The 9,486-nt window shown below is 41.1% G+C and overlaps 2 non-coding genes across 2 annotated transcripts; one reads left to right on the top strand and one right to left on the bottom strand.

Annotated features, from left to right (window-relative positions):
- Window positions 1–853: 853 nt before the first annotated feature.
- Window positions 854–925, bottom strand: TRNAW-CCA (transfer RNA tryptophan (anticodon CCA)). The gene has a single exon. It is a non-coding gene; the product is annotated as a tRNA-Trp (tRNA).
- Window positions 926–1,952: 1,027 nt separating this feature from the next.
- TRNAY-GUA (transfer RNA tyrosine (anticodon GUA)) lies at window positions 1,953–2,044 on the top strand. The gene is given in 2 exon segments: window positions 1,953–1,989; window positions 2,009–2,044. It is a non-coding gene; the product is annotated as a tRNA-Tyr (tRNA).
- Window positions 2,045–9,486: the final 7,442 nt, after the last annotated feature.

Raw genomic sequence — 9,486 nt, forward strand, 5'->3', positions numbered from 1 at the left:
TTAGTTTTGGATATCCACACACGCTATGCTAACTCGTTTTCGCCGCATGACACATAAATCGTGCGTACTCAAACTTCACCACATTTTCAGTCGATGTGCTTTTGCCCGGGCCGGTAAAAGAGAATGATGTCACTGTTTTACTTCATGTCCTCGATCTATTATTGATCGACGAATTAGTTAGTTTCCATATGTTTATCGCGAGAACCCTAACCATGCAGGGTATCGAAAAATCGAAGTTCCAGTTGGCAACTCGGTTGTAATTCTTATGGGTGCCAGTGGTCAATGATCACTGACCACTGACACCCATAATGATTATGATTATGCTCATCGCGTGATCATTATAATAACGCGATGATCGTAATGCAAAAAATAAGTATAAAAATAAAATAATAATGATAGTTATGATAAAAATGACCCCGCCTATTCTTAGTCTCATCTCTAATGAAAGACCTTGGCGAATTTTTAAACCCGAACATTCGGCACCAGCTCATGCACTGCACGCGTAATAATAAAGAGGCACCAGCTAAATTGGGCCGTGATCTTGTAGCGATGCCTTTTCCGATACCATTTCACTTTCCCAACAGTTAGAAAGACGCCCGGCACGCGTTAACAATGGGATCAGCCGGCCAGGAAAAAGGGACGATTAGTGTAGCGGGTAATCGAGTGTTAGATATCGCCGCGAAATCCCGTCATTGCGAAACTCGTACTGCAGTGTGCGATTTTCTATGTAATACAGACCCTGTTGCACTCCTATCTGGGTGCAAAAATTCTTCCCCTTGCAATGAAATTGAACGAGCGCGGAGATTTACATAATCGTATTAAAAAAAAAAAAAAACTGAGTGAGAAAAAAATTTGACCCGGACGTGATTCGAACACGCAACCTTCTGATCTGGAGTCAGACGCGCTACCGTTGCGCCACCGAGTCGGCTTGAGAACGGTGGTTTTAAATATAATATATAAAGCAACATAAAACTGGTAAACCTTTCGCGCATAGTAACTCTTTTATTTGTTTTTAAGGTTCGACCATTGTCCTATACTTGGACGTCTTACAAGTTCTCTAAGTGACTTTTTTAATGAGCCAGCATGCCCAAGCCTAACTTCTACGTCCGCGACCAACGCATAAGAGCTTGCGGTGTGGTAACGTTTGTGCACGGTATGCATTCGCCATCTAGTGGTCATAGAGAACACTAGAGAGCCTTCCAACGTAAATGATGCTGCGGCGGCGCGTCACTTTAATCTCGGAGGCAATGTGGTTTTGTATATGGTAGTGATATCTGGCGGAGGTCGAATAAACTAAAACGAAAGCTAAAATCTCAAAGGCGACTTCACGGCGAAGCCGGCGATACACGCGAGCTCACCGGTCTGCCCGCTTGTTGGCTGTGAAAGCTGTGTGACGATTGACAGTGCGGCATTTTATGCATACAGTTTGTTGCAACCACTGACATAACTGTGAATGTAGCGACTGCAACATCCTGTGAGGCGTACGGTCAGCGGGATCGCACATGAACGTTGGTAAAAGACAGTGTGTTCCATGCTTCTTTTTCGTGATTCCGGCAGTGTGTGAAATCTCAGAGCGCCATTGTACATTGTGTTTGTACTGTTCCGACGAAGGCTTTTCACACGCGGTTATTCTTTCTGACGATAACTATTCCTACCGTGGTGCTTACTGCCGCACAAGTGGCATTGCAGCGTCGCAATGAAAGTTTTCTGGTGGTTTTCGTGCAAGCGGCCTCGTTTTTGTCAGGCGGCTGTTGCAAAAGGTATGTCATGTCGTACCCGGCACGTTAAAGTTCTGGGAACATGACTATCACCAACGCCTCCTTTACTAGAGTAGTACTAAAGTAAAGGAGGCACTGTCGCCACTATCAACGCAGCGTTTAACATAAAGAAAAAAAATTCTAATAACTGATCAGAAAACACAAAAAAGGCATATAAATCGTCACAACCCATCCCCGTCGATAGCTCAGTTGGTAGAGCGGTGGACTGTAGAGGTGAAAATACTATGGACATCCATAGGTCGCTGGTTCGAATCCGGCTCGACGGACGTGAATTTTTTTTCTTCTTTTCTAATATTCCACGGCCGATTATGGTGCAACAGAATTGCGACTGCGCCACGTCGGATACAAAAGCTATCTTCTAACAACGTTGTGATTTTAGAAACTCGCAATAAGAGTGATACGTTTTTTGACGTCGGAAGTGAACCGGTGTTGTGGTATGTATGTTCGCAACATTTGTATGCTCACATAAAAGATATAGATAAACGCCGCTTTATATGGTGAGAGTACTTTAATGAGAAAGTCACATGGCTCTTCTGGCGAAAAATACCACGCGCTCATTTGCCATTGAAGTTCATGTGGCATAAACGCACGACGCTTCTCGACGATGACACACTAACTGGCTTGGATACCTGGCCCGTTGCGACACTACTCTGTTCAGAATGGTTGACATGTACACACGCAAACAAAAGCATGACGAATAAAGGGCAAAAGAAAGAAACAAACGAAACCCCTTGCAGCCACGGTTTGCAGAGCAAGGGATGCTAGTGCCATCTCTTAATCAATAAAAAAAGCATCCGCGATGTCACCCTGCCTCTGAGACGGCCGCCAAGAGTCAAAATTCGCAACCAAAAAACATTATGCAGTGCAGACAATTAAAATCTCTGAGGCTATGTTAAAACATTGCACTTGGCTCTATACGCCTACGTTGCCAGGCTAGAGATGGCGCCACAAATTCTTGATCTGAAGATATTCCGCAAGGTTGAACTACAGGTGGCAGCACCATCGCGGCGTTGGCGTTCATGGAAGCATAAACTGCGGAGTTCCGCTGGGAGCGATTTCTCCCGGTTTCCTGGAAACGATACGCCCTGACAGACCTGAAATGCATATTCTATAATTCTGCTGCGCAAGCTGGTCCGTCCTCTGAGAATCCTTCCCTACGCTATAAATAATATAGCCCGTGAAAATATAGTCACAGCAACGTAAAATAAGTGCTCTCGAAAGCGCTGGTTCTCCGTATAGATCACTCCCCACGCACGCGCTGCTGCTCATTTACGCGATAAATGAACGAATAGACTCAGAATAATTTTTCTCGAAAAATTGAAAAAATGGTAAGGCTATAGCCCATGAAAATAACATCTCAGCCACATTAAATAGGGTACCCCGAAAGCACTGATTCGTCGTATAGATCACTCCCCGCACACGAGCTGATGCCTATTTGCGCGATAAATGAACGAATAGACTCAGAATAATTTTTCACGAAAAATTGAAAAAATGGTAAGGCTATAGCCCATGAAAATATCGTCTCAGCCACATTAAATAAAGTATCCCGAAAGCACTGATTCTTCGTATAGATCACTCCGCGCACAGGCGCTGATGCCTATTTGGGCGACAAATGAAGGAATAGACTCAGAATAATTTTTCACGAAAAATTGAAAAAATGGTAAGGCTATAGCCCATGAAAATATCGTCTCAGCCACATTAAATAAAGTATCCCGAAAGCACTGATTCTTCGTATAGATCACTCCCCGCACACGTGCTGATGCCTATTTGCGCGATAAATGAACGAATAGACTCAGATTAATTTTTCTCGAAAAATTGAAAAAATGGTAAGGCTATAGCCCATGAAAATATCGTCTCAGCCACATTAAATAAAGTATCCCGAAAGCACTGATTCTTCGTATAGATCACTCCCCGCACAGGCGCTGATGCCTATTTGCGCGATAAATGAACGAATACACTCAGAATAATTTTTCACGAAAAATTAAAAAATGGTATAGCCCATGAAAATATCGTCTCAGCCACATTAAATAAAGTATCCCGAAAGCACTGATTCTTCGTATAGATCACTCCCCGCACAGGCGCTGATGCCTATTTGCGCGATAAATGAACGAATACACTCAGAATAATTTTTCACGAAAAATTGAAAAAATGGTAAGGCTATAGCCCATGAAAATATCGTCTCAGCCACATTAAATAAGGTATCCCGAAAGCACTGATTCTTTGTATAGATCACTCCCCGCACAGGCGCTGATGCCTATTTGCGCGATAAATGAACGAATAGACTCAGAATAATTTTTCTCGAAAAATTGAAAAAATGGTAAGGCTATAGCCCATGAAAATATCGTCTCAGCCACATTAAATAAGGTATCCCGAAAGCACTGATTCTTTGTATAGATCACTCCCCGCACAGGCGCTGATGCCTATTTGCGCGATAAATGAACGAATAGACTCAGAATAATTTTTCACGAAAAATTGAAGAAATGGTAAGGCTATAGCCCGTGAAAATATCGTCTCAGCCACATTAAATAAAGTATCCCGAAAGCACTGATTCATCGTATAGATCACTCCCCGCACACGTGCTGATGCCTATTTGCGCGATAAATGAACGAATAGACTCAGAATAATTTTTCACGAAAAATTGAAAAAATGGTAAGGCTATAGCCCATGAAAATATCGTCTCAGCCAGATTAAATAAGGTATCCCGAAAGCACTGATTCTTCGTATAGATCACTCCCCGCACAGGCGCTGATGCCTATTTGCGCGATAAATGAACGAATAGACTCAGAATAATTTTTCACAAAAAATTGAAAAAATGGTAAGGCTATAGCCCATGAAAATATCGTCTCAGCCACATTAAATAAGGTATCCCGAAAGCACTGATTCTTTGTATAGATCACTCCCCGCACAGGCGCTGATGCCTATTTGCGCGATAAATGAACGAATAGACTCAGAATAATTTTTCACGAAAAATTGAAAAAATGGTAAGGCTATAGCCCATGAAAATATCGTCTCAGCCACATTAAAAAAAGTATCCCGAAAGCACTGATTCTTCGTATAGATCACTCCCCGCACAGGCGCTGATGCCTATTTGTGCGATAAATGAACGAATAGACTCAGAATAATTTTTCTCGAAAAATTGAAAAAATGGTAAGGCTATAGCCCATGAAAATATCGTCTCAGCCACATTAAATAAGGTATCCCGAAAGCACTGATTCTTTGTATAGATCACTCCCCGCACAGGCGCTGATGCCTATTTGCGCGATAAATGAACGAATAGACTCAGAATAATTTTTCACGAAAAATTGAAGAAATGGTAAGGCTATAGCCCGTGAAAATATCGTCTCAGCCACATTAAATAAAGTATCCCGAAAGCACTGATTCATCGTATAGATCACTCCCCGCACACGTGCTGATGCCTATTTGCGCGATAAATGAACGAATAGACTCAGATTAATTTTTCACGAAAAATTGAAAAAATGGTAATGCTATAGCCCATGAAAATATCGTCTCAGCCACATTAAATAATGTATCCCGAAAGCACTAATTCTTCGTATAGATCACTCCCCGCACACGTGCTGATGCCTATTTGCGCGATAAATGAACGAATAGACTCAGAATAATTTTTCACGAAAAATTGAAAAAATGGTAAGGCTATAGCCCATGAAAATATCGTCTCAGCCAGATTAAATAAGGTATCCCGAAAGCACTGATTCTTCGTATAGATCACTCCCCGCACAGGCGCTGATGCCTATTTGCGCGATAAATGAACGAATAGACTCAGAATAATTTTTCACGAAAAATTGAAAAAATGGTAAGGCTATAGCCCATGAAAATATCGTCTCAGCCACATTAAATAAGGTATCCCGAAAGCACTGATTCTTTGTATAGATCACTCCCCGCACAGGCGCTGATGCCTATTTGCGCGATAAATGAACGAATAGACTCAGAATAATTTTTCACGAAAAATTGAAAAAATGGTAAGGCTATAGCCCATGAAAATATCGTCTCAGCCACATTAAATAAAGTATCCCGAAAGCACTGATTCTTCGTATAGATCACTCCCCGCACAGGCGCTGATGCCTATTTGTGCGATAAATGAACGAATAGACTCAGAATAATTTTTCTCGAAAAATTGAAAAAATGGTAAGGCTATAGCCCATGAAAATATCGTCTCAGCCACATTAAATAAGGTATCCCGAAAGCCCTGATTCTTTGTATAGATCACTCCCCGCACAGGCGCTGATGCCTATTTGCGCGATAAATGAACGAATAGACTCAGAATAATTTTTCACGAAAAATTGAAAAAATGGTAAGGCTATAGCCCATGAAAATATCGTCTCAGCCACATTAAATAAGGTATCCCGAAAGCACTGATTCTTCGTATAGATCACTCCCCGCACAGGCGCTGATGCCTATTTGTGCGATAAATGAACGAATAGACTCAGAATAATTTTTCTCGAAAAATTGAAAAAATGGTAAGGCTATAGCCCATGAAAATATCGTCTCAGCCACATTAAATAATGTATCCCGAAAGCACTGATTCTTCGTATAGATCACTCCCCGCACAGGCGCTGATGCCTATTTGCGCGATAAATGAACGAATAGACTCAGAATAATTTTTCACGAAAAATTGAAAAAATGGTAAGGCTATAGCCCATGAAAATATCGTCTCAGCCACATTAAATAAAGTATCCCGAAAGCACTGATTATTCGTATAGATCACTCCACGCACAGGCGCTGATGCCTATTTGCGCGATAAATGAACGCAGAGACTCAGAATAATTTTTCTAGAAAAATCGAAAAAATGGTAAGGCTATAGCCCATGAAAATATCGTCTCAGCCACATTAAATAGGGTACCCCGAAAGCACTGATTCATCGTATAGATCACTCCCCGCACACGTGCTGATGCCTATTTGCGCGATAAATGAACGAATAGACTCAGAATAATTTTTCACGAAAAATTGAAAAAATGGTAAGGCTATAGCCCATGAAAATATCGTCTCAGCCACATTAAATAAGGTATCCCTAAAGCACTGATTCATCGTATAGATCACTCCCCGCACACGTGCTGATGCCTATTTGCGCGATAAATGAACGAATAGACTCAGAATAATTTTTCACGAAAAATTGAAAAAAATGGTAAGGCTATAGCCCGTGAAAATATCGTCTCAGCCACATTAAATAAATTATCCCGAAAGCACTGATTCATCGTATAGATCACTCCCCGCACACGTGCTGATGCCTATTTGCGCGATAAATGAACGAATAGACTCAGATTAATTTTTCACGAAAAATTGAAAAAATGGTAAGGCTATAGCCCATGAAAATATCGTCTCAGCCACTATAAATAATGTATCCCAAAAGCACTGATTCTTCGTATAGATCACTCCCCGCACACATGCTGATGCCTATTTGCGCGATAAATGAACGAATAGACTCAGAATAATTTTTCACGAAAAATTGAAAAAATGGTAAGGCTATAGCCCATGAAAATATCGTCTCAGCCACATTAAATAAGGTATCCCGAAAGCACTGATTCTTCGTATAGATCACTCCCCGCACAGGCGCTGATGCCTATTTGCGCGATAAATGAACGAATAGACTCAGAATAATTTTTCACGAAAAATTGAAAAAATGGTAAGGCTATAGCCCATGAAAATATCGTCTCAGCCACTATAAATAAAGTATCCCGAAAGCACTGATTCTTCGTATAGATCACTCCCCGCACACGTGCTGATGCCTATTTGCGCGATAAATGAACGAATAGACTCAGATTAATTTTTCTCGAAAAATCGAAAAAATGGTAAGGCTATAGCCCATGAAAATAACGTCTCAGCCACATTAAATAGGGTACCCCGAAAGCACTGATTCAACGTATAGATCACTCCCCGCACACGTGCTGATGCCTATTTGCGCGATAAATGAACGAATAGACTCAGATTAATTTTTCACGAAAAATTGAAAAAATGGTAAGGCTATAGCCCGTGAAAATATCGTCTCAGCCACATTAAATAGGGTACCCCGAAAGCACTGATTCATCGTATAGATCACTCCCCGCACAGGCGCTGATGCCTATTTGCGCGATAAATGAACGTATAGACTCAGAATAATTTTTCACGAAAAATTGAAAAAATGGTAAGGCTATAGCCCATGAAAATATCGTCTCAGCCACATTAAATAAGGTATCGCGAAAGCACTGATTCTTCGTATAGATCACTCCCCGCACAGGCGCTGATGCCTATTTGCGCGATAAATGAACGAATAGACTCAGAATAATTTTTCACGAAAAATTGAAAAAATGGTAAGGCTATAGCCCATGAAAATATCGTCTCAGCCACATTAAATAAGGTATCCCGAAAGCACTGATTCTTTGTATAGATCACTCCCCGCACAGGCGCTGATGCCTATTTGCGCGATAAATGAACGAATAGACTCAGAATAATTTTTCACGAAAAATTGAAAAAATGGTAAGGCTATAGCCCATGAAAATATCGTCTCAGCCACATTAAATAGGGTACCCCGAAAGCACTGATTCATCGTATAGATCACTCCCCGCACACGTGTTGATGCCTATTTGCGCGATAAATGAACGAATAGACTCAGATTAATTTTTCACGAAAAATTGAAAAAATGGTAAGGCTATAGCCCATGAAAATATCGTCTCAGCCACATTAAATAAGGTATCCCGAAAGCACTGATTCTTCGTATAGATCACTCCCCGCACAGGCGCTGATGCCTATTTGCGCGATAAATGAACGAATAGACTCAGAATAATTTTTCACGAAACATTGAAAAAATGGTAAGGCTATAGCCCATGAAAATATCGTCTCAGCCACATTAAATAAAGTATCCCGAAAGCATTGATTCTTCGTATAAATCACTCCCCGCACAGGCGCTGATGCCTATTTGCGCGATAAATGAACGAATAGACTCAGATTAATTTTTCTCGAAAAATTGAAAAAATGGTAAGGCTATAGCCCATGAAAATATCGTCTCAGCCACGTTAAATAAGGTATCCCGAAAGCACTGATTCTTCGTATAGATCACTCCCCGCACAGGCGCTGATGCCTATTTGCGCGATAAATGAACGAATAGACTCAGATTAATTTTTCACGAAAAATTGAAAAAATGGTAAGGCTATAGCCCATGAAAATATCGTCTCAGCCACATTAAATAATGTATCCCGAAAGCACTGATTCTTCGTATAGATCACTCCCCGCACACATGCTGATGCCTATTTGCGCGATAAATGAACGAATAGACTCAGAATAATTTTTCACGAAAAATTGAAAATATGGTAAGGCTATAGCCCATGAAAATATCGTCTCAGCCACATTAAATAAGGTATCCCGAAAGCACTGATTCTTCGTATAGATCACTCCCCGCACAGGCGCTGATGCCTATTTGCGCGATAAATGAACGAATAGACTCAGATTAATTTTTCTCGAAAAATCGAAAAAATGGTAAGGCTATAGCCCATGAAAATAACGTCTCAGCCACATTAAATAGGGTACCCCGAAAGCACTGATTCAACGTATAGATCACTCCCCGCACACGTGCTGATGCCTATTTGCGCGATAAATGAACGAATAGACTCAGATTAATTTTTCACGAAAAATTGAAAAAATGGTAAGGCTATAGCCCGTGAAAATATCGTCTCAGCCACATTAAATAGGGTACCCCGAAAGCACTGATTCATCGTATAGA

This window comes from Dermacentor albipictus, chromosome 5 (genome assembly GCF_038994185.2).
Source record: "Dermacentor albipictus isolate Rhodes 1998 colony chromosome 5, USDA_Dalb.pri_finalv2, whole genome shotgun sequence".
In the NCBI taxonomy this organism is placed as follows: Eukaryota; Metazoa; Arthropoda; class Arachnida; order Ixodida; family Ixodidae; genus Dermacentor; species Dermacentor albipictus.